This window comes from Seriola lalandi, unplaced genomic scaffold, assembly GCF_002814215.2.
Source record: "Seriola lalandi dorsalis isolate HSWRI2012SDOR001 ecotype SW California unplaced genomic scaffold, Sedor1 jcf7180002054504, whole genome shotgun sequence".
Taxonomy (NCBI): domain Eukaryota; kingdom Metazoa; phylum Chordata; class Actinopteri; order Carangiformes; family Carangidae; genus Seriola; species Seriola lalandi.
The window spans coordinates 860,292-887,412 of record NW_019525057.1 but is presented as its reverse complement, the minus strand read 5'-3'; the positions used below and the strand labels follow the sequence as shown (position 1 = coordinate 887,412).

Here is a 27,121-nt window from a genome sequence, read left to right as displayed (position 1 = left end):
TCTTTTTCCCAGCCTAATGGGGTAAATCTGACCTCAGACATCCAAAAGAGCCTCTTCAAACTTTGCCTCTAACAGAGATTGAGTGCAGGCTTCTGGGCGTTTGTGTGCTTCGGCAAGTGTGACAGCAATGATGAAAAATTCAGATTAATTCCAATGGATTCATCCCACATGTCTGCTCAAACTATGTCATGGTCTATAATTTACAAGAAAAAAAAAAGAAAAAGGCAGATTTTGATCCCCTTTGTTGTAATTTGATTCAGATGACTGCCGGTTACACAAAAAAAAGGATAATTGACCGGAGTGAAAGGTTGAGAACATCCTTGTCTCTGGCGAATAGATCCGAATCTGTCTCAGCTCATCATTATGCTGCAATCATGGTGCCAGACAGCCCAGGAAGGTGAAGAGCAGAAGAAGCCAAAGTGTAACAGTTCATTATGTAAAAATAAAAAAAGAAGAAATATGCAATGCGCTGCTACACTAAGAAATCCTGTTTCCTGCACTTGTTTACACGGATGTAGCATTTCCTCCACGCTGATCACAATGAAAACATCAGCGTCTCACTCCTTTCATCTTGTTTCATTTTCATTAACTGCATATGCCGTGTCGATAAATTGTATAATCTGAATATAGACCAATAAGCAATAAAACAGTGAGGGCGTCAGACAGCACACTAGTGTAACTATGTCAATGTTGCAGGCCGTTTTGTTCAGAAAGCTATTAGCAATCATATTCTTTCTTTGGTTTAGGAAGAAAAAAAAAAAGTTGCAGCAAAAGAAATAATGAAACTGTTGAAAATAATATTTTGCCCCATTATAGCTTTCACATCAATGGATTTTAATTATTTCTGTTTTTCTTTTAGCCTTGCATTTCCACTGAGTCCTCTCATTATAATAAAAAGTAAATGTGCAATGAAATGAGTCATACAAATAAAGCTTTTTGACTGAGTTCAGGTCACGTTAAACTGGCAACAGACAAGTTTTTGTTATAAAGTAAATGTTGATTGCACAATGAATTGCTGTTTAGACTGGTTCCCTATAAGGACACGTGTCTGCCCATTAGAAAAGGATCACACTTTTGTTTTCCCTGGTAGTTAATCAGTAGCTTTCCCCAAGTAGTGGAAATGGTGGACGGAGTGGCATACTACTAATCTGCATAAAAACTTGTCTTTTGAGTTCTGGAGGGCCGTCATCATGTGAGCTACCTTCAATACAGCCACAGAACAACATTTGAAACCCAGGCTGTTGATTCTATGATCTGTATTATCTCCTTTCTACATGTGACTCTCAGCTTCTATACACCATCCAGAAGCATTGAGGGCTTTCCCTGCCTATTTCCATCCAGTAACCTTCACGGTTTCTATAGCCTTTTTCTATCCATTCAACTGAAATGTCAACCTGGAATATTGTACTTGGGACTCAAAGAGATTTCCGATTGAGCCTCACAACGCACGGAGCCAGGTCAACCTAAGCTATAAGTTTCATAAGGGACTGTGAAGGATGGATATGAGTTTTCTAGTGAGGCAATATAGAGGAATCTGAGGCTTATAAAAAAATATATAAAAAAAGAGAGCTCCAAAAACCTTGCGTCAGGTATTCTCAGTCGAGTGCATCTAACTAAACCAGCTGTCACAAAAGCAGCAGAAACAGGTCCACACTCCCACATGGTTTTGACACTGTTGTGAGCAAAGCCTGTAAGCTTCCTCAGTGTGCACAATATATTAACTCTGACCCCGGCCATCTCACAGCTGAAGGCACTCACTCGTTTGGGCTCCAATTAGACGGCAATCAGAAACACACTAGAGCTACTCAATCTTGTGATTTAAACAAAGACATAGTATAAATACATTGTATTGCTTTAGGTGGCCCAAATTATAGGATGTTAGGTGTGATTTAGTGATGAATTATTTAATGATTGGAAAAGATAGAAAACAAAATTTAGAGTTTATTGCACTTGCAACGCAAGAATATTAAAATATCTTCCGACTACCACCACCCACCACACTTGATAAACTGCTTACCTGTCGGGGAGCTGAGTCACATTTGCAATGATTTAAAGATGGACATTTTCAGAAAAGGCTCATTTAAGCAGTGAATAAGGTCAGATTTAATGGCAGGAACAACTTCTAGTTGGGAATAATCATAGAGAAAAACAAGTCTCTAAATTATTCCATGACCTTTGATACAAGTAGCAAAACTTCACAGTCCATTATTCAAACTAGTGATCATCAGATGTAACTGCTTCTCAGTGTTTTGCTTCACAGACAGAATGCCAGTGTTTGTATTGTAGTTTGTTCAGCATTTTAACTGTCGAAAAGTAATGGATTCACAGCCTTGGTTTCATATTCATGTTGTCTGCTCACTAACCTGATGGATTATTCCTCTACCAAAGCAGTGTTCCATTTCCACAAAGTTGATGGACTCGTGAGAATCAGATTTAAAAATGGTCAAAACTGATATGGCAAAAAAAAGAAATTATCCTCACTTGTAGCTACTAGAGTCAAATTCCCAAAATGGTGGATCCTAACAAAAAAAAATCCACAGTGGATATTTTACAGACACAAACCACAGCACTGAAGGTATGAAAACTCCTTGTGGAGGTGGTGATGTAAACAAGATAATTGTACAAATATAAACCCAACTGGTTTAAAGGACAGTTTGACATTTGGGTAAATACACTTATTATTGGCTGAGTGGTGTTTGGACAACAACCTGGTCCGCAACATCACCAAAACGAAGGAGGTGTTCATGGACTTCAGGAGGTCCAGGAGGACCACACAGTCCACACTTTCCATCAACGGGGAGGAGGTGGAAAGGGTGGGCTCCATCAAATTCCTGGGAATCCGCATAATGGAGGACCTAACATGGTCACTGAACACCTTCAGCCTGGTGAAGAGAGCCCAGCAGAGCCTCTTCTCTCCACGGAAACTAAAACAGGCCGGTCTATCGTCACAACTTCTTGTAAACTTCTACAGAAGCACAACAGGAAAGCATCCTTTGCCAGTGCTGTACAGCGGAAAACAGGAGGGACCTTGCAGAAACTCCAGGAAAACTAGTCGTAGCCATGAAATAGTCCAGCAAATAATCCTTTGTAAACCGGCACATTGTCATTTCTATACAGATCAAACAATGTACAGATTAAACAAATGAGTTATAAAATGTGAGCTTCAGAGGTACTCACTAGCCAGACTAGCGGTTTCCTGTCTTTATACTACTATACTGCAAGCTAAGCTAACTGGCAGGTGGCTGCAGTTTCATATTTTCCTGACATGTGGGAGTGGTATCAATCTTTTCATCATATTCTCTAAAACAAAGAGAAAAATCTTCTTGCTGTTCCTATGAATTAAAATTAAGTACCTGTGTTTCATTTAAATGATTACAAGTTTTGGATTTAATTCCTAGTACAAGTAAGACATTATGCAATATCTCTGATGTAAGCAGCAACATATGGCTGTGCATGTGTTTTTTCTATATATGTTGGGTTGTGCAGCTTCATCTGTGTTTGCTGGCTGCAGATCTGTAACTTTATAAGCCCCCTTGCCTGAATGAGATTTGCTGCTGGTAGATCTAGTAGATTTGTACCTCCTCTAAGCTCTGCAGGTAGCTTGTACCACCTAATTGGATCATCAAACGACTTGAGTGCTTGCAGCTGTATGACGATGGGTGTGGCCATATAAATTTAGACTGCAGTTGAGTTGAGACATTAGTGCATGCACACACACACAGAGATGTAGTTGCAGACTGAAGAAGGATTAAAGTGGAAACATTTGTGCTCTTTAAACTCACTCCTGCCAATAAAAATGTCAAGCACATTTGGAGAGTAAATATGGAAGAACTTATATTTTGGGGAATTGGCAGCAACACATTTTCTCCATCCACAATAAAAATGAGAGGATGTTGCGATAAGATAAACTGAGATTAGAGTTAATATCAAGTTCATCTGTTTTAAGTCACTGCTATTGGCAGCCAGTTTGTTTATTCTCCTCTGAAACCTCTGCCAACCTTGTTCATACCTCTCTATAGAGTGAAAGGAGTCTACCTAAAAGACATTTAATTTGAGGTGGATAATGGGGGTTTAACAATCCTTTAGATAAAAAAAAAAACAACAAAAAAAAACTTATGTTGTGTTTGCTTGGTTTAATGCTTTTGATTTGTTTGTTTATTCTCTCTCTGTGTCTCTGTGATTTCCCTTGGCTCCCCTGTGGAGCACTGCTAAATGAAGTGTAGTCTACACACATACATACACACCCAAAGTGGCACTCTTGTCTCGCAGCAAAGGGGGGGGGGTGTCCATCACTACGGGTTTCATCCCATGATTGATTTTTAATTTTTTTTTGGTTAGCCAAGATCATATGATGAATTTCACGGCTGGGTCATGTTGTTTTTTATATTTTTAAAAGAGTCAGAAGATGACATCTCTTTTTTTTAAATGTGGAGCAACCCGTTATCTAAACATTCCTTTTTAAGGACGTCCACATGAAGCAACACAAATGTGATGCCCTCAAAGTTGGGCAACAATGAATTTGAATAATTTCCTGTTTTTCTCATCTCAACTGACTTTAGAGCTAAAATGGATCTGACTGTATGCTGTTGCTTGATTTAGTGTTTAGATGGCTAAACATGGTGTCTGACTGGTCAGCTTTCTGACTACTGTTAAACTTTTGTCAAGTGTTTTTTAAAGTGAAAAACAGGTTCAAGAAATCTCCAAACTTAAAGGTACACTGTGGAACTTTTGAACACATTGTTTTCACAAATGGGTCCAAAGCAGGCCATCAACAAAGGCAGTGCAGAGGCCGCAAACATCAATGCAATCAATACAATATTTTAAAATATCTAAATGTTAAGAGGAATAAAATGCATTAAACATTTTTTGTTAGCCCTCAAGGACACAGATGAAGTGTTTTGGTGAAAAATGCTTATATAAATAAGAGTCTGAAGGGCATTGCTAACGTTGAGCTAACGTGGGCTAAAGAAAGGGGAATGCATTGTAACCTAAACATGGAAACAATTAAACATTTCACCTGTATCAGACTATTCAGTGTTGCCTGAATAATGATAATCCACACAACAATTCTTTCCATCATCGTGTTTGGTTTAGTTGATCTGTATGTATGTTCTGTACATGGGCTCCTCTGCAGATTCTATGTATAGGATGTCCAGGCTTCCTGGGACGTGGCTACAGCCAGGGTGTAGTACTCCCTATCGCTTGCAGACAGTTGCCTGTCGGTGTCAATAGTGCCCTTGGAAATGGTTCAATTTTTCTAGAACTCTCCACATGATCATAAACCTCTTACAGTTGACATTTTAGAATACATCAACATGTGCACACTGCCAGTTCTTTCCAATTGACATGAACATTAAAAAAAAAAAAAAACCCATCTCTACCCGTCTGCTCCCTCATGCTGTCTATTCTGTCCCTCTGCTGCTCAGCTGTGTCCATCTCTTTAATCAGATTAGGACATTATATTTCAGGTTGTTGGCATTAATCAGGATAATAAAGGGTCTCTGAGAGCATTTCTGCCCATTAGCGTCATTAGGCCGCAGCTGAAAGGAGGGCTTTGGAGAATCTGCTTGATCACTGCTGCTTGGAGGAGGTGAGCGTTCATCTCTCAGGTGAGTCTATTGATCTGTTTACTCCCATATGAGCTTGCAGGACTCGTAGGAGTTAGCTGGCGCACAGGAGCTAAAAGGGTTGTGTTCTGTTCTGTTCTGTTGCATAACGACTTCATTTCTGCTGCTTCTTCCTAGTTTAGGAAAGTAATACTGTGCTGCTGGGGGAATGCTCTGTTTAATTATGTTCTGTGGGTACATTTCTATGCAAGGAAAACAAATGTTGACGACAAGGCTTTAGTTATGCTATTGCAAAAAATGTGTTTCTCCAAGATTCAGATGAATTCATTATTATTACCATACAGGGACTTCCTATAAATGCATGCATAGGATTGTCTCAGTCTGGCTACTTTTTTGTATGAATCAGGGAGTACAAAAACAGCTGGGACAACCTCAGCAAATTTGGATGAGCAGTCACTGTTTTGGGAGTGAATATTGTTTTTGTTTTTTTTTTGGTTTTAATATTTTTTTCCACCCGAGGCAAATAGAATGGAAATGATAATTCCATCTGGCAGTGACCCACAGCTATGACTTTTGTCAAATCTATCAAGGGTATTGTGTGTTTTCTTCTTGCAGTGACTGAGCACTGACTGGTTTTAATCTGCAGGCCTCACGCTGTCATGCTTTCATGGCACTCTGGGTTTGATAAACCACTGCTAAGCGCCCGTGTGCCCGCGAATGGCAGGAAGCGAGCAGAAGCGCTGCCAGGCGTCGGTCCAGCTGGACGGCCGCAGCTAGACTCCAGGGGGCTGGCATCAGTATGCTTCACTCAGCGACGCCGCCTTTCATGTGGCGGGGCATGAGGGAGGGAGTGGCTTTGCCAATTTGATTTATAGCCCCAGATTAGCAGCTGCATCAGAGGCTGGAGGTTGTCATCCTCTTGTGCATATGGAGAGATGCTCTTAGGGAATTGAGGAAGGTCTTGAGCAGAATTCGCACGTTGAATTTCAACTAAGAGCCATTGTGTATGTGTAGAACCACCATTATGCAAACCGCTCCTCTGTGTGTGTCAATATGTATATGGAAATGAACAACCACATGGTCCGTGTGCACCAGGCGGCTCTCAGCAACAGTCATGAAAGGACCATTATCGATGACCCCTGCAGTAATAAAAGCAGTGGCTTTATGCGTGAGAGAGCGGGGAGGCTGTAGCGAGAGCAGCAGTAGAGGCCAGACTTCAGTAATGGGTCAGTGCACACTCTGAGCAGAGATCTCCTCGAGTCTCTTCCTCTGCCAGCTTCCGTCATCCGAGGATGGTTTTTCTCACTCCAGATTTCACTGATGTAATTGCCAGAAGTTCAGCCGTGCATATATTTATTTTTCTAAATTGCTACGGTTAGAGGCAAATTGGTACAGTGGTGTAGTATTTGATCATTCTGCTGATGACGGTTTGAAATAAAATGAAATTGTTTTTAAATTATTTGAGACAGTAGTAAAATGTTAGATTGCCGTTTTTTTAAATAGCTGGCATTAGAAAATTGAAAAGCTAGAAATTGCATAAAACTTATACAAGGAAATCCAGAGGAGTGTGGGCTGCTCTACTGAATCTTCACCTGTGTGCACTGCAGTGTAGCTGTTTATTCTCCACTTGTACATTCAGCCTGCTTCTTTGTGCTTCAAAGCCACAACTCTGTGCATGTAGGAAGAGAAATATTGACTGTTAAATCTTCTTCTTTTTTTTTTTTTTTTTTTTAGCATCAATTCCAACAGATCAGTGATAATGTTTAATTAACCTTTGTAACTTTGCTAATATACAGCTGTTTTACACAAAATCACGCTTTATTAAATCTAATTAAAACATGTCAGCATTAGGCTCCTCTAGAGGGAATATTCCATCTCGGCTCCTGTGTCAGAATCCAAAATATATATGGTTTTTAGAATGATTTTAAAAAATGATTATTACCTCTAATAATACTTTACTCCCTTTGGCACCGTTTTGTCACAGACAGAAGGCAATTTTACAGTCCCATTCAGGACTGTAATTTGTAATTATGCAGCGGTTATGATATGATTCTGTCTGTGGCCTCTGATTCTCATTTGACAGCCAAAGAATGATTAAAGTCACCCATCACCCTGTCATGTGAATTATTCAGCACGTAGACAGGCTTATAGTTTGTCCAAAAAAAAAAAAAAAACGGAGGGGGAAGACTTAAAGATTTGCCCCTATATTCAAACATCCCAGCTGGTTGACAGTGAAATATACAGTGACTGAACTAGTGGTGACACAGACAGATGAGAAATATGCTGTACTCCTTCCCTGTCAACAGCACACAACCAATCTATTAGCGTATATTTATAGCGGGTGTCATAAACTTGGCTGAAGTGACAGATTTAGGATAAATGAGAGCACGCACCACATCCTGGCTCACAATCTGAAATCCCACTAAGTATCACTTCCAAATAAATATCCCGATTGTTTAATGATTAAATACCCAAACAATTAATTCTGAGGCAAACCATAACTGTTATTGATACAGCACTGATTAGATGCGATTATTCCTGAAAGAAATGACATGAAATCATGCAAGAGAAAATGAATGTGTCTGAATTGTATGTTTGACTCTGTTTTATGTCCTCCTCAGGAATATTGATCACCTTGGAAATTTTTCCCTCTGTGCTGGCCCTCAGATTGGCTGAGATGAATGGGACTGTGGGGTAATGGCTATTTGAAACGGGAGTGATTTTTCCATTATGCCAGAGTCGAAGGGGGGGGGGGTCTGAGAAATGACCAAAGTGGACAATGTTGATCACGTCTAATTAACTCACTTAACATTTTGCTCCCTCAGCCATGGCTGCACTGGACATACCCAAAACACTTTCCTGAGCAACTTTAAACACCCAGCAGCTCCTGATATTCATGTCTTATTTTCATTCTGTGATCTTATTCTACTGCATAATGTGCAGGAATTATAGTGATTAAAAAAAAAAACCTCTAGCTCGAACCTCTAGAGAAAGTGTCTGAACATTTTGCATTCAGTGTGTGCAGGTGCAGAGGGCAATTAAAGGAGTAGTTTGACATTTTGGGAAATGCTCTTTCATTTTCCTGCTGAGAGTTGAATGAGAAGATCAGTCCCAGTCTCGATGTCAGTTAGCTTAACATAAATGGGGGGGGTGGATAGTTTGGCTCTGTCCAAAAGGTAAAGGGCTAATTCTGCTCTCTGACCTGCTAGTGCAGAACCCCCAGCTCCCCTATCACCACCATGATCTTTAGATTGTTTCAGGAGATTCAACTGAGATTCATTTTCCGCCTCCACACGCATCCAGAATCCCGGGGGATCCTATCACATCTCCCGTCTTCATGGCCCGTCTCAATATTGTTACTGTTGATCTCTCAATATTAAAATGCAATATGAGAAATTGCTGCAACTCTGCTATATTAACTGTCTCCTCTCCTCTTCAATTTAGTCGTTGCTGCTGTCAACATGATGGCAGCTCCACTGGAAATGAACAGTGTGTTTTTTTAAAAAAAAAAAAAAAAAAAAAAAAAGCTGGTCCAAAAACATCAAGAGCATTAGCTCTAAAGAGTAAAAAAAAACAAAACAGCAGTAGTACTTTTTAGTATGTATTTGTCCTTTTTTTTTTTTTCTGCCTTGTGTTCTGCTCATAAAACGCCTACAAATTACGAGTCGAGCTGACAACACCCGCAGACCAGATCAAGGTGAACTGACTTTCAGTAAAAAAGAGAGAAAATTAGTGCGGTGGAATAGAGCCGTGTCTGGCATGGCGCCAGCCTAAGCATCTTACAAAAAGTTCTTGAACAATGTCCTGTTGCGACAATTCAGTAGTGGGATTACTTAATACGATTACCAGCGCCGCCAAATCAACCGTGGTGAATGCGGCCCATAATTACAGCGAGAAGATGAGGAAGGTGTATGACAGAGATTAGAAAAAGGTGAACTCCAGTGAGCCATAGACAATATGCTCCCCTGCCCAGCTCAAAACACACTCTCTGGGTTTACAAGTAGTGTCGCTTAATTTGCCTTGAGTCTTCACAATGGAGAGTGTGTTTCGGAAAGTTGAAACCAGGACTCATGCCTTTGCTGTTGGGAACTAGCCGCCTCTTTACACATCTAGCAGACATGGAACACATGCAACACTAGCATTTATTTCTATTTCCTTTTTTTAAAGACCCCGCCAAGCAAGTTAATCATATTTTCATATGTCATAACCTCAGGAACCACATCAGTACAGAGGGCAAGAGTTTGCATTAGCACAACCACTAGCACTGTATCAGCCGCTGCCAGTTAAAAGCTAATAAACAACATAAATAAAAGATGCTAACTATGCTAACTGTTCTGATGTGACTGCTAGTTTCTGATTTTGGTCCCAACAAATTCCTGAGTCTGGGTCTGACTGAAACTCTAATGTGTGGCTGAGTCTCTCCAGTGTTCCCTCTGGTATCCATCCTGATACACACTGCTCTTTCACCGGCCACCGAAACCTTGTCAGTACAGAGAGAGAGAGCTTGCATTAGCACAGCCGCTAACACCGCCAGTTACAATCTAACAAACTACATATGTCTTCTAGTCGACAATTTTGGTGCACAACAAACTCCTGAGTCTGTGGGTGGGTGTTTCCTAAGGCTCTATTTTGGTCTCCTCCAGCTCCTCCAGCTGCCATGAACACATAATTCACTATAGATTAAAAAAAATCCATTCACTTCAATCTATAAATCAAATTTAATGGGAAACAAGCGGTAAGTGGTAAACTATGTGTTTGGCTACCAGGTGGTAAAGTACAGAGTGTCAATATTTCACTCTAATCAGTTTTGAATCATCAAACATGACAGCCAACTAGACCGCACTCTTACTTTTACCCCCTTGCCGTCTCTTTCTCCCATGCGGGACGCCATTAATATTCATCACGTGTCACATAGATGTTGACATTTCATTTACTCGAATCCACCGAGAATCACCTCAAATCAATTGCAGCCACCTGGAAGATATGGTAAATCTTCCTAACAGGCGTGCCCTTCGGGGTAAACGAAAGTGAATGTTGGAGCCTCTTGAGATAAATTTCCACCGACTGTAATATGTAGAACGGGCACACAGAAATGAGACCCAGAAGACGTTTTGTTTATCTTATTGGTGGGAACAGAATTCTCTTCCTGAAACCTGGAAACGTTTCCCAGGTGCTGTGTGGTTGGACAGCCGGTGAATTAGGATGTGAGAAGTAATTTGGGATGCATCTGTTTTTGTTTTGTCGTTTTTTTTTTTATTTCTCTACAATTTTTAACAGTTTGAACCCGGTGCACATGTAATTGATCACCAGTCCACTTGCTCAGGCCGTCCTAATCATCATCCATCTAATATAGATACAATCGACAACTGTGATTTAGGTGACATGTATGTCTAAACTGTCGGTCTTGAGGAGGTAATTCTTCAGGGTAAGCATGAAACTTGTACAATACATATTTTATACTGAGTTACAGTACTTTGATTTCTATGAAATTTTTATTCTTGGCGTCTCTGTGCTTATTTCTGTTCATATATAAACCATAGTCAAACCTGATGACACGCATTCCTGAGGGGAAAATTAATCCTGACACCTAAATGTTAAAGGAGCCAATGTTTCATGTGACACAAACAAACTGATTAATCATTAATGTGCCCATGTGGCACTTTTGAAGCCCCGCTGCACACTGGGTTGCCACTTAAATGAGCCATCACACATGTTTCAGTAACGACCTGGCATCTTATCACTTTGCAAGAAATGCAATCTGTGTCTCGAAAGCTCACACGTCTATCCCTCAGCCTTTGTCCGAGCCATTTCGTGAAAGAGTGCACAAAAGTCAAGGCCATCTTTGTTGTGGTGGACCAACTGCAACAAGATGGTAATAAGATCCCCAGTGTGATACACACAAGGTCTTTAATGTCAAAATAGAAATCTCTAGTTTTGGTATTGTCTGTATTCCAAGGAGAGAGATTGGCCTTATCTCGGAGGAAGGTGGCCATCCATCAGCAATTTCTCTCAGTTTATCAGCCTGCCCAAGTCGAAACGCACAATGATGTCAGGCATTAATCAAATGCTGACACCTCACATTCAGGACTGAGACGTGTACCCTTTTCTCCCTGCCCAAATCTGCTCATTGTCCTGCTGAGTCTCTCTGGCTGCAGATTTAAACCCCCGTTTGGTGCTGTGTGCCAATATCAGGCAGCTGGAGGATTGTGCCGGAGCCACGTTGAAAGAACATGTGGAAAGGGCAGAGAACATGCACTGAAAATCCAAAAAAGCACCATGTTAAAAACTCTTGTATCTCAGCCCCTTCATTACACTTTTATTCCCGGGAATGTGTTGCAGAAGTGCTCTCAGAGGCTGCCCCCATCAGCAGAGTGCAAAGACGGAGGCTGTTACATTTATTGTGTGTCCCTGTGCCGGGAATAATCCTGTCACTGAAAATGTAGCAGAACAAGGAGAAAGAGCTCCTTGTGGCGGAGTTTGTAGTCTCTTCTTCTAGACTCCCCACTGACTATTCATTCATTCTGTTTAGAAATTACTGAGAGCTATTGATGTACTGAATCGAAACCCTCACGGGGCTGAGGGTTGTCATAAATTGAACATCTTGGACACTGTGTGGCTGTCTGAAACTCTCTATAGGGCTATATTCATGTCAAAACATTGATCTAATGCGGGGAGCCAAAGGTTTGTCTATGTGGAGCGAAAATGTTAGAAAAGACTGTCACTGGTATAAGTGTTTGATTCAGCCTCAGAGAAAGAATTAACTCCTGTGGTTGATCATGAAACCCTTTGGAGGACATGAGTTTTTCAGATGGATGAATATCTGGATACAAAATAACAGGGAGCCAGATGTGACCCTGGAACACATCCTTTCTTTCCCTCTGTTATGTCAGATGAAATAGGATGTTCTGGATATTCTCTTGGTTGAACTCGGAGTCATTGCAGGGCATATAAACTGGCATGACCTCAGAAATCTTCAGTTTTTAGTCCCACATGGCCCTTAAAATTCTCCGGAGAACAAAGCTTCCAAACATGGTGGCCACAATGAGGACAAAGTAAAACTGAGTTTATACTTCACACAAAGAGTTGTACTTGTTAGATAGCAAAATGAAACTTTTGGCTCGACATATGCCTGGCTCCTCGGCCCGAGTCTGGCCCATATACTTCCACATCTGGGCAGATTCCAGCTGTTATCCTCCCATATTGACTGACAGCGAGAAGATTCTCTGTGTGTGCGCCAGAATTGGTCCAGATGTGGAAGTAGCATCTTACAATCATGCTGCATATGGGCCAGATGTGACCCATGGAACCGGTGTATACTGGACCAGAAGAAAACAAGCAGATGACCCAAATATGGGCCGGGTCTATTTTGCTGTCTTGGTAGTAAATTCTATTTCACCTAGTTTCACAATCATCATGTCTACACTCATCGGAAAATTGATGGAGAGAACACAATGAGACCGAACGTGCCAATCAAAGTTCTTGCTGTCTCCATGTAATTCTGTATCTCTGTACAGTGACTACATGGGTATGCGCTGAAGGTACACTGTAACCCTTTAGGGATGACTTTAAATCATGTTCCACTGTAAGAGCAACACAAGTCTTTTTAAATCAAGTAATGCAACACAGTCCAAACATAATGAATCTTCTTGTATTCTTAGTTTCTCCCATGCCCATGTACTCTGACTAAAATGCTGCTAAAGACCTTTTTCTTAATTAAAATCCTTTTACCGACCAACGGATATCCTGATGCCACTCAACCCAGACGACAACAAAGATGGTGCTGGATGATTCTGCAAAACCCTCAGCATTCCAACTTTTATTGATGCCAACTTTTCACTTTCGACAATCTGCAAAAAGGCAACTACCATATGGTTAAAGTTAGGGAAAGATCATGTTCATGGTTACAGAATGCGCTAACTTTAATTGCAGGAGGTGAACTCTGACCTCAGACATTCTATATACTCATCCACAACCATGACCTAAACGCTCCAACTTTGCTATATACTGTATAAGGCATGATGCTAAGTTAGCATTGAATTTTTCCATTGTTTCCATTTCCATCATAAATCACAAGGTGTGGAATTGTCAACCACATTTCTAGGTATTCTGGAGCGTATCACCTCATGGGCAGCCAAGAACCTGTGGCAAATAACTGAGACGGTTTTTATGAACTTTTTGATATTATTCGGCTAAGGTCTCCAGTTATCTTTATTCTCTCCTGAAGCTGCCGCTTTTTGGAGGCCGCTTTTATTTTTAACAATTTCATATGGACAATTTATTGTCCAGCCCCTCTGGGCTACGAGCAACAACTGATACAAAACCTTCATGGTGGTGTATTTTCTTTTACTGAAGTCAGACACTTTTCAGTAGCAAACTTTGAACCACTATTCAAAATCATGAGAAATGTCAGCAGCAGAGCAATTACAGGTGCCACACACACACACACACACACACGGGCTGCCATCTTCAGGAGTGGGAAGCCACCCAGAAAATTGCATTTTTCATGTTACCCACACACTGACTGGCTTTAACATGAATGCAAATTCTGGCATCTTGAGAATCTTTTCTGTCATCGACTTGAATTGCGAATGCGAAATGGCTTGTAATGGAAGATTATACACGTTTTTCTAATGTGTGTGCACTAAGAAGTAATGTCTTTCCTTTTATGAGAGTATCTATTCTAATGATTACAGCTGTGATGAATGGTAATGATCTGAGAAAGCAGCCTTATCGGTTTCCCAGTGTTAATGCTCAGACGACCAGCTACCATTTACAGTAGCCCTTAACCCCCACCCCCCCACCCCCACCCTTCCCCTGCAGACAAACAGTGTACACATATACAGTAATTCAATACCTTTTTTGTCATTGCAGTCCGACAAGAGTGCTGTTTAGATTGACATACTGCTAATGTCTTTCTCTGGTGGCTTCAACACACTGTAACCCTTCCCCCCAAAGACAACCAAGAGACTTGAAATGTAGTGTCTCCCTTGTGCAGTTAAATTAGTAGCGCTCAGACGAGGCCATGTTGGAGGCAGGAAACTTCACACGCCTGTCTCAAGAGACTCACATCGACTGTTGGTAAGAGATGGGATGCAAACACAGATTCTGGTGTCAAAGTCATTTGTTTTTCACCAAACGATCTGCCCCCAGTCTTCTCCTGAAAGGTGTGAACACAAGAGGCAAAGCAATTATGTTCAAAATTAATGAAAGGGTGCAAGTGGACACAAACCAATTCCAAATCAATTGCCTCAATTCATGTCTAAGTTAAAAGTTATTCAACTTAAACAAAATTTCACCACTTACTCTGAGGCTGTGGGACTCAATTTCATGAAAATATAACAAATCGTTGTCGCTGAACATAAACCGGGGTTTTGCAAAAATCCAATTTGGATGTTCTTCTATGTCTGCTGATATGGTTGGGCTGCAGGCTACGACTTAACTTCATGAACATACAGAAATGAGAAAAGAGGGACCGGGCAGAGGTCTGATGGAAAAGGATTGTATGAACTGTAGAGAAAGAGCCGATGCACGCCATGCATGTACATGGTTGGTGCGTATGTTGGTAGGTAGCTAAAACCATCTTCTGTACAGGTGGTTAATACGTTAATTAATACAATCAGTCCAGCAAATCAAGACTTTTTGTAGCAGTGTAACTGTAAATGCTACTTCCACCTGTAATAGAGAACAGACATTTTCTGTTGGACAGTCTCATACGTACATACATACATCCCATGAACAGTCAATAAAACACAAAACCTGTCCATGTTGTTGCCTCGTGCCGTTAACCTCCGTGGCTGACCTCTCGCTCTCTTGGATTCCAGTTCAATTGCGTCTCAGATTTAAAATAACTTCCACTAATCAGCTATTCTCGAGTCCACACTCATCTCTGCCTAATGCAGTGGCAGCTTGTACGGTCCCCCCACACACACACACACACACACTTCTTCAAACGGAGGGCAAAATCTATATGACATGCATAATTCACACTGCCGATACAGGCGCCACGAAAAGATTAATCATCACACGCTGGAGTATAATATATGTTTTAGCGTCATCGATCTCCATGTCTGAATACAGTTGGATTTGGCAACATGTGTGCGGTTGAAGGCGGTATGAATAATACCTGATGCAAATTCAGATAGATACATGAAATCTATTGAGAGCCATAAGGTCACATGTAGCTATCAAGTAGATATTTGGAGATGTTTTCTTGCTTAGAAATTCCCGCAGGACCAGTCAGAGACAGAACTGTAATCAATGACCTGGTTCTAGTAATTACTGTTTACTTTGGCTCATTATTCTCACAGCTTTGATTAAGCAATAGCCCTCATGTGAAGGATATGCAGCCTTAATTGGTGGTTGCCAGGACGCACATCTCCTGCCTTCTGTTGTGATGCATGCCGGGAGGAATGGCGGTCGGGAAGTGAGTCGCCTCAGGCAGCTATTCTTGGCCCTTGCCTTTGAGTCATTCACATTCTCTTAATTGTCCGATGACTCAACGGAGGACAAAAGATGAACAGCAGTCCCTCGTCCGGCAAAGCGCTACACGCTTCACACGGAGGAAGAGGAGAGTTCATACTGTATGTTGACATTTATAACCTAATTAAAACCGAGGAGGGACATGATCCACGCGGGGTCAGATGCTCATTACACTTAGGTGGTTGTACACAAAACATATACATACACACACACAAACACACACACACACACACACACAAGTCTCTGAGCATACAATCACAGAGCCAAACCGTTTAGCTGCTCCATACACATTCAGCCAAGCATTTCTAATCCCTGCCTTGCTAGAAAACCTGGCCATTTGAATCACTGAAATCCTTCAGATGATTAAAATATATCACCGTGTCAAGAGAAATTCATACTCATAATATTAAAGATGTATGTATGCACATAAATTCACCGGTGGCTCCTGCGTTTTGATTAGGAGCTGAGAGGAAAATGTAGGTAACAAATAAAAATGTATCAAAGGTGGAATTTTAAACAGAACAAAGTTGTTATTAGAATACATTTGCACATCATTGCACAAATACACACTGAGCTACCGAAGGCTGGAGAGGAGTCTGTCGCATTGAACTTATCAAGCAGGAACATGCCTCTCAGCCACTTGTTTCAGTCTCGCTGGCAAACAGTGGACATAAGCTGAGCTCTGGTCTTCAGGGTGAAGAACTTTATTTATTTATTTTTTTTTTTTTATGCAAAGAGCATGAAACACGCTGTAGCTTTTCTTTTTTTTTATTTCAGTGAAACTCCAAATTGCCTGGAAACCAAAATTTATAATAATCTCTAACTTTTGAAATGACTGTAATTTACCAAGTACGGAGAGTTTTAGGGCCATTTAATCAGCGCAAAAGATTGCTTTCAATAATTCAGAGTCGAGCACAGAGGCAGTATATTCCTCCTTCTGCTGTGACAGCCAGTCCCGCTGCATTCCCCAAGCTCCATTCATTAAAACGTCCTTTGAGTCCTTCCCTGCGAAGAACAATACCATCTAGACCTCACAATTCAGTTAACCCCCTCCCTCTCTCGCCCCCCCCACCACCACCACCACCACATGCGCAAACACTTGCTGCGATGATATGCCACGCTGTGTTTTCTTGTGCAGAGCCTCCTGTTATGACACTCACTATATGTCGAATAAAGAAAGAGAGAAGGGGGAAAAAATCATCCAATGAACCAGTTCCCTAGTTTATTGTCACTGCTTTATTCTCTCATTTAAGACGATATTAGGTGCAGGTAAAAAAAAAAGTGTTTTTTGATTAAATGCTGTGATACAAAATAAAAAAAAAAAAATTCTTTACGATATATTGAACAGTGTGTGTGTGTGTGTGTAATCACTTGCAACCGGCTCTCCCCTCTCTTATTTTCATGGGTAATTGGCTATGCAGCACATGGAACCAGAGACCTGCAGGCGACACACAGGAAAGGGAACACTGGGATGGAAGAAAGTGAGATCACTGAAGCATGTCAAACCCCCCCCCCCCACCCCCTCTTCCTCCATTCAATTACTGTATCTTGTTGTTTACTTATTAATTTTTGTGCTTTCTCTTTCCTCAGACCACGCGCATATATATATATATATATATATATATATATATATATAAAATGGCTCAAGATATCCATCTTGAGCTGTGCAGGTTTTTGCTCCATCTGTCTTGCCCTCCCCTTAATTTTCCTCCTCATTCTCGCTCCTGCTCAGCCCGTGAGTGCACCCGTATCTCGAATAGACCCTCCGCAAAGCCCTGTGCAATTTCCTGGAAGATTATTCTGATGGATTTGCACAATATCAATCAGAGCAAATGTGGGGCTTGAAATAGCCCTCCACTATTGGAAATATGTGTTTTGTTTATTTTTTTGACAAGTGGTCAAGGAGCCCTCCAGAAACAGAGGTGATGTAAATGTTTTCAATCACGCTCCTGCATGCTTTTGAACAACTGTCGTCTGTGCCTGCAGCTTATTACAACCCACAGCTGTGTTTTTATTGTGAGGCAACACATTGTGGCTTTAATTATAACGGGAGAAAAGGAGGAAGTCAGGTGAGGTAGTATAAAGAGCAACAATGTTAGGAGGAGGCTGGAGTGGATGGATGGGTGGAAAAAACATCCTTAACCACATTTTTCATATAGTAACCATGACGACGAGAGTCCTATTACTTTAAGGAAATACTTATTCTAACCCAAACCAGAATCTTTTCTTCAACCTAACCAAGTAGATTTTGTGCCTAAATCTATTATAATCTATGTTACCATGGTGACGGAGGTCCGGTAAGCATGCCGCTGGCAACGCTCTGTATCCGAGGGTGGGGAGAAGAAACTTAAGTTTGAGGACCAGTTTTCAACAGTTAATTTTTCTTTTATAAGAACATCATCACGGTGAAACTGACATGTTTTCAATTATATGAAACATGCAGTTCCAATGATTTCACAGCAGCATGGGGGGTGTGGGGGCACCTGACAGCAGCCTCCTCAGATGAAGATGAGCCATTCCCCGGTGACTCTTCATCTAATGCGACAAGTATTTCACTTGCTCCCATCACCAAGCCGCTGCGAATGAGGTCACATTCCCCTGACCTCGGGGCATTATTACCCTGTAATCATGTGTTGCTCTGCATGACTACATTTGTTATTTCTCGCTGACAGGCTAATGTTAGAAAAAAGCAATTCTACCTGATGGATGATCATAAGAAGCGGAGAGGCTATATCAGCCTTCTTGCCTCGCCAGTGAATTATGCACAACAAAATCCCATAGATGCCCGAACCGGCTGCCCGCAATGCCTGCCGCCTTAAATATACTACCAGTCTACGTGCTTTACGCGCGGGGTTATTATTGCCAGAGCTGTGAGGACTTTTCAACTTGTCAGAATGTGCATGGGGCCCATTCATTACCACAGTATTTACTTGTCCTTTTAAATCAAATAGGCTGCCAGTCCTTACATTACCACAGTGCTATGAAAAATTGTTGTCTTATTCTCAAGCAGCACATAGCTTGGGACGACTGATTCATGGGTCTCAGGCCATTCATGATCACAGAAATCAATCGGCACAGCTCCTCTGGCCCGCACTTTGTCTGTTGGCGGCAATAGGGATAACGTGTCAAAGTGGGCCTCCTCAATCTTGTCACTTTAAGTGCAATCAATACTGCTTCTCCACCAACCCCAACGCCTCTGAATACCAGCCCCCCTCTCCTCACACTAGGCTGAACATTTCAGTCAATATCTGACTGGAGGCTAAAACATCTGCAGAACACACACACACACGCAGAACACACACACACACACACACACACACACACAAAAGCTTGGCAGAATTAAATGCTTTACAATATACTGAAGACGACAACACACTCTGCAGGAGCATCTCTGCAGGATCAGCAACGCAATTCTCCATGACAGTCAAGTCTACAAATAGTGTAGTATTATTATTATTATTATTATTATTATTATCACTGATCACTTAAAGGTCCCATATTTTACACTTTTCATCTAATCATATAAGTGTTGATCCATAAGAAGATATATTTGTGGTTTTAAGAACCAAAAACCATCTTAATGTCCTGACCTGCTTTATAATAAAAAAAAAGACATGGAAATCTCACTTTATACAATGTGGGACTTTTAAACCTGAATTTAAACTAAACTCAGCTTAGTTGTTCAATTAGTGCTAAAATACAATTAGGAGAGCAAAGAGTTTTTTATCTTTAAACACAGCATCTCCAGCAGTGTTTCCCACCTTGAATGTGTTGTCCCCACAGCCCCATACATCACTATAGAAAATTCTCAATGTATGGCCAGCCGTCTGTTTCTCGACGGCTCCAATCCATAAAAAAACAGCCTCTGGCCAACGTACCTGTAAATTAGTCCACCTAAAAAATTCAACATGCCCAGGGAGAAGTTTGATATGTGCATCTAGGTGCTTGGCCCTGGAAACGATTGTATTAATTGCCTTGAGGATTATGAGACACAGACCTCCACTCCCTCATGCATATTTGACACTTGTAGCAGCACGCTCAGGCCCCTGTTGCAGCTAATGGATGATGTTTGGTGCGCTGTTGCATATGTATTAGGTACCAAGTTATGAGTGGGTATGCGGAGAGTGCATCTGTGTGTGTGCCTATCTGTCTGAGCGTGTGTGTGTGTGCGCGTGTGTGTGTGTGTGTGTGTGGACTCTGTTATCTTGAGCCAGCCAGTGTGAGTGTAGGGCTGGGTGGTCGGGTTGCCGGTTTCTAATTGATGCGACTGCTCCCTCTGCTCTTGCCCTCAAAGGCTGGCGTTGCCCTCTCCTGTTAATCTGTGCCAAGGATTTGGCTGGCTTGACACAGAAGTGACCTGATCGTCCTTTGGGGGAGTTATGTGAACAAACACACACTCAGAAAAAAAGTAGACAGATGAATATACAGTCACTTAAACACAAGAGCACATACACAAAGAGACATGGACCCGCATGCAAATGGGAGACACAGATATGCAGCGAGACAGATAAATGAGCACGCGCGCACACACACACACACACACACACACACACACACACACATATATATATATATATATATATATACACACACACACACACACACACACACAATCTCAGTTCAAAGAGCCGAAACTCCATTTGAGATATGGTTCTGGACAGCATCGCTATGATGAAGAGGGAGAGTACTTGACAGTGTTGTTGGTGGAACAGCATCAAACAGCGGTGTGTGTGTGTGTGTGTGTGTATGTGTGTGTGTGTGTGTGTGTGTGTGTGTGTAGTCGCCATGTCTGCTGATAATGTTAGCACGCACTCCCGGAGTGAAAAGTGAGGTTGTTGATATCAAGTGCTCGCACATTGCCTTACATGACGTCCTTTTTGTCTGCAGAGATCGTCTGCTGTGACAGAGTGACACCCGATCTGATGGCTTTTGAAACTTCTGAGGATGAACCGCAGCCACAGACATGTATTCGTGTCTGATCTAATATGCAAATATGTGGAACTGGGGAGCTAATGGAGAAGGATTTACTACTGAATCACCCAGATTTCAAGCATCATACACTCACTAGTGCTTTTTACATTGGAGCTCCAGTCTCTGATGACTGAAAGCACCAGGGTCAGCTCAGCCATCACGCAGTCAAAAGAATGTAAAACTGACAGAAGTGATTACGATGAGATAATATTGCTTCAGATGGATTGTCTATGAGCTGTTAGACTAAAACAAACAAAGCAGCACAGAGTCTGAACTAAAGACAGTCAGAAGCACCATCTCAGAGATGCAATTGCTTACTAATGTGTACACTATACTGATGTGCATTTGAATGCCAATCAGTCGCTTAGCTTAAAGATGCATTAATAGATTTTTTTTTTTTTTTGGGGGGTGGTCCCAAATGTAGCATTGACATATTACAACATCAAGGTCATAACAGCAAAACAAACTGTTGCCTATTTACACATCCAGGAAACACAGAGCACCAAATGAATGCGAATGTTGCTCTGTGTCTAGCCTCTGCTTTGGTCTCCACCAAGTCCTGAGGGAAATACCTGATTCGTCAGCTGCTAAATGCTCCACTATGTTCACCAGCTGGTTGCTAAATTTTGTGGTGGGCAGGTAGTGTACAGTGGGTTTATCGGAGCTGTTTTTCAAACAGCAGCCGACTGTCGCTGGAAAGCTGCTGAGAGCGCCAAGACTGAACCAGAGGAGTAAAGTTGCAGGTGGTAAAAGCAAAACAATGAAGTGAAGGATGTTTCAGTGCTCTGTAAATTTAGGGGAACTGCAGAGTTGGGTAGGAATACACACATTTATCTGATCTTTTGTTCATATAAAAATATAGATTAGTGTGGCTTTAGCAAGAACATAGTGAGTAGTAAACTGAATTAAATGATTCAAATGAGAAAAGGGAGCCCCTTTTAAAAAGGACAATATTGTAAAAGAAGTGCTATGAAGATATATGCAGCTCAATATTGTGTATATACAATGTCTTATGAATGACTACTTACCTGAGATTATCTGAATTTTTCCTTATGCAATTACCCCACCCTACTCTCTCCTGAATCACGACACTGACAGATGAAGGACAAGCTCTTGTAACTTAACTGATACTGATGTTACATTCACATGCTGTATTTATGGTCCAATGATACAACCATTAGCGTTAAGCCATTTTACAACTTCATTGCACGAAATGAGGTATATAGGTAATAGGTAGAGCTACAAAAAAAAAACCACCAGATATTTGACATTGTACCACACATTTATCAAATTACTTGTATGCATAATGAGCACATTATTTCAGATGTATGATGAATATATTTAGAATAATTAATGCTACCTGTCAGACTTGGTGAAGTGATTTCAGCTTTAGAGGATATGCAGTATGTAAATATGTCATTTGTGTGTACATAAATTTCAATCTGCCATGATTTTGGAGGTAAATTGAAATTCATTGCAGGCAATAACCCACAGCATGGCGAACAATATATCAAGTTAGACATAACTCTTTTGAAATAAAATTAAAGAAATGTAAATATGTTATCCATGTGTACAGAGCGTAAGTGCGATACCTAAGTATTTGAACAGAGGAGGCACGATTTGGAAATGACTCACTCAGAAGGAGGATGGGTTTATGTCTTTTTGGATTTGACTTGGTTTGAGTGTCATGAGTAAACACTCAAACACTGGAAGTCAGAGTGTTGGTACTTACAGCAGGTGTTAAGCAGTCCGTTGGGCTCTCTCGCACTTGGATGGCATATTCAAAGAGTGTATGTTCAATGTAGCACCAGAGAAGCTTTTTTTGACAGAAGGAGGAAGCGATGGGCATGTTAGGCTCCAGCTTCATGGTTAATAGCCATGGCCACTGTGGGGGGAAAAAAAAGAAGAAAAAAGGTCAGTAGGAATAAGCAATGGACAGAGGTGGTGCTGGATAGTTTTGCTAATGCTATATAGCCAATGTTAGCATTACTCGTCTAGAGGAAACAAGTTCAACAACAAACTTCAGTCCTTTAATTGCCAAGAGCTGTCTCCAGCTGTGGTAAGCAACGCCAACTCTTGTTGTGCTTCTATTTCTATCATGTCTTTTCTTCTACTGAAGTTAGTTTGCTAAACGGCAAGCTGCAGCCTGGTTAGCCTGCCTCATCGCTTTCCGATACCGAGTCAATATAGTGTCCAGTCTGCCCTCAAGAAGTAGCACTGCTAAAAGGGCATATTATAACCTCTATAATGCAATCACAGCTAAAGCAAGACTGGTAAGTATACAGCTGTTATTGCTAATGTTGGCAACGCAGCAATAACACAACTTAAATGTTGCTTCTTCAAAGAATATTTAAAATATATTTATGCCGTTGCCAAGATTTAGCTGAGAAGACTGATACCACTCCACTCCTCTATCTGTCTGTTATATGAAGTTGCAGTCAGGAGTCAATTAGCTTAGCTTACCATAAAGGCTTAAAAACAGGAGAAACAGCTGACCTGGCTCTGTCCAAAGGTAACAGAACACCACTTTTTAAAGTTCCCTAACATATTATATTTGTGTAGTCAACAAGTGTAAAGTCAATAGGTTTTGCAGTCTCTGCAATAAGCTAACAATCTCCTGGCTGTAGCTTTATATCTAATGCAAAGATATGAGTCTTGAGCTTGTCTAGCCTTCGGCAAGAAAGTAAAGAAGTGTATTTCCCAAAATGTCAAACATTTCCTCAAATGTATGGGAACATGTATGGTCAAGGTTAACCAATTAAAACACTTGCTTAAAATTCAAGCAAGCAAGATTGTGGCTAGGTTAAAAAAAACATGACGTTTCTTGCAGGACTGTGACATGAACACCAACATCTGCCATGAAAGTCCTTCCTACATGTTGTCCACATTGATACTTTAAAGACACTTAATTTCCTGCATTCCTACTAAACATTGACATTAGATATCATTGTATTTCCTTGGGATTCTGCACTGGTCATCCTCAGTTAGAAGCCAGTGATGTCACTTCAAGGGTAGGAAAGCATCACAATTTTTGACTGGGGATTTAGGTTACAGTCCTCACTCTGTAGATTATGCAGTCCTCAGTCCCTGTAGTCCTGTTAACACCCGATACATAATGTACACGTCCTGCACGACAATCAAGAAAATGATGGTGGCTCTGCCTCCAATGTAAATGAATGTGGGCTAAGTTCACCGTACGTGCAGCACCCTGTAGGGAAGCCACAGCCCTCTGAGACCATTATCCCTGAGTGCTGCAGCACTCTCACTCATATTTCCAGATGAGCCACTAACAAGCACACCTCATGTTTAAATGCAAATTTCAGGCAGAGCACCTTGCGGAAACCAAAGTAGTAGAGAAATCTCTTTAACCAAGCCTTGCACGCTTATTAGAAACAACTCTTAACGAGCCACTGTTTATGTCTTCAGCATATGAAGAGCAAGAACGAAACAATGTCACACCTGCTTTTGAACTGAAGGCAGAGAACTTGACCTGGTGAAGCTGAGCGAAAGGCGGGGGCAGCTGATAAAGGGATAAACCCCGAGGCTGCAGTGTTTAGTACACTAAGCCTGGTGAAGAGATGTAATGATAACAACTTGTGTTTATGGCATGTTGCTGCATGGACATATTGGCCATTACTGTCTGCAGAATGCCATTCAGTGTTATGACTAATCACAGAGCACAAGACAGTGGAGAGATCACAGAGGCCCCCACACTTTTGAAATGACACAGCTGCCTTGGGGAAATGAAGGTCGTTTTGTCAGAATGCAAAAATTAGCATAGCTTTAGCGAGCGAAGAACTTGGGGAAAGCTGGAGGTTGAAACACATTAATGCTGTGTGACGCATCGCTGTTGTCTCACATAGTTAGACAATACATTGTCCAAGTGATTTCCCTCGTGGTGAAAATCTGCCTAATAATCTTTGTCTCTCGTGCTCTAATTCATTTATTATGCTAATACGGAAAACCAGTGAGACTGATCAGACATTGCATAAACATAAATGTACTTCAATGTTCTCTAATCATGTAGGAAGAGGATTTGAAGGCTCCTAGCAATTCTGCCACATTATGAGATGATGAAAATTATTCATAAAATAGTCAGATGATAAGAGTTTAAAATACCTTATAGGCAGCCTTGTACGTGGATTGCAATCTCCCTCATCGTCAGGCAGTTAATTCCCCCACGAGCAAATCTGAGCAATCTCAACAAATATGCTTTAAGGCTTAACATACAGATGAGATATACTGCACACTGACTGGCTGCAGGGTGGCATGACCTAAGATAAGTTCCTTCACCGCTCAAGGCAGTGGACTTCACTTTATGTGTGACAGTAAAAAATGTCCACCAAGGTTATAAGGAACAGCGTAGGTTCTCCCTGGGCACAGCTTGACCCAGGCGGCTGTCTTTATCCACACTCTATCACCTTAATCTCCAAAGAATTACCTCAGCCTCTAGGGAGGGGAGGGCGACGGGGGGGGGGTCTTATTAAATAAAGTGACTGACCTGTACAGAACACTGTCATCACTGAGGAGCACTAAATGTTTGGTGGGGAGCATGCTTGCTGAACTGCTCAGACGCTACGTGGACCATAAAATCCTGAAATGTGTCTAAGCCCCGTAAAGATATATGGGAATGAGATTTGTAACTTTCCGGCTGAGAGATGATTGTCAGCTGGTTAGAGCGTTGGCTTTTAGCTCAAGAAGCCAGAACTATTGTTTAATGTGCTATTTTCACAATTTAAAAGAAAATTCCTTAACTACACAGATATCACTGAGTTCATATTTTGTGGCTGGGATCGCAAAACTGAATTTACTTATTCCAATTATTGTGTGGACAATCAGATTTTGTTCTTTACCTGTTTGTTTCCAGGCACCTTCAATATACATATTGATGGTCTGCCTAATCTTGAAACTTATCTCCCAAATTTATGCAGTGTTTACCCAAAATACTGAAATAACGGTTTCTCTATAAAGGGGGTATTTTTAAGTTTTCTCTGCTGCCGAATGTGGTTTCTTGCCAGGAATGGGTGGTGGTGATTGTCAAGAGCTTCAGCCATCATTGCGTTTACAATACAAGCGGTTATAATGCGCACACTGAGTAGCGCTACGTCTTCAGGGCAGATTGGAGGCTACAATGAGCCGCCACGTGAAAGTGACAAGACTAGCTAGTTTGCATGTTAGCTTCGGTGGAAGAAAAACAGGATAGACAGAAGAGTTAACATTGCTGTTGGTTTCCACTGCTGGAGACAGCTCCTGGCGAGTAAAGAAATGAACTTTGATGCTGAACTTGCCACTTGCTTGTTCTACACTGGTAAGCAAACAGCTGTCAATGCTAACGTTGTCTACATAGCGATACCAAAACTCCTTTAATCTGATGCATTTCCTTTGTTTGAAAATTACCTCTTAACAAGTAAGGGGCCTGGAGCAATGGATAAACCTAACGTTGGGTACCTTAAGACTGCAGGTAGCCTGACTGAGGCTTAAGCCATTTGAAGGCTCCTCAAATGGTCTTGCTTTTTTATTATGAATATTAAGCAGAGAAGTGTAGACAGAAAACAGATGTGGCATTCAGGTTATGGAAAATGAGAAAAGGTCCTCGCCAAGCAAGATTTGATATCCAGAGATGAATCCATTCATATCACATTTTCACTTATCACAACTTGACCTCAGACAACCCCTCTGTGAGATTGCTGTTTTATGTCTGATGACTTCTGCATCTCCATGAGATCCCCCTAAGAGCGCAGTTGTAACTGTCTTATAACAAAAACATGTTCACACTGCTATGAACTGTCGGAAGCACTTTGGAGAGACCTCGTCGAAAAGCACAAGCAATAAAACAAGCCTTCCAGTGTTTCCATTTTTAAATACTCCGAGGGGAATGTCTGTAATGCAATTTCCTAGTACTTGGTGTCCCCTGACTGCAACTGCCGGGGCCCTCCTGCAAGTGTGGGCTGCTGTTTTATTGCAACATCAGCATTATGATTGGAAGGAAAAGGGGGGAGGGGTTGCTTCTCCAAGTGTAAACCTGGTCATAGATCTCAGTGGACATCTCCACTGGCGCTTCATTATCTGCTCTCAGCCAACATCCCAGCAGGGGGGGCATGTGT

General features: G+C 41.4%; 1 protein-coding gene across 3 annotated transcripts in view; it reads right to left on the bottom strand.

Annotated features, from left to right (window-relative positions):
- The window catches only part of chrm2a (cholinergic receptor, muscarinic 2a), a 68,962-nt gene that overhangs the window by 18,323 nt on the left and 23,518 nt on the right, over positions 1 to 27,121 (bottom strand). For all 3 annotated transcript variants that reach the window (XM_023413155.2, XM_087175821.1, XM_087175820.1), the window contains exon 2: positions 22,750 to 22,902. The gene's annotated coding sequence lies outside the window, so the exon portion shown is untranslated. The remainder of the gene's footprint in view (positions 1 to 22,749; positions 22,903 to 27,121) is intronic.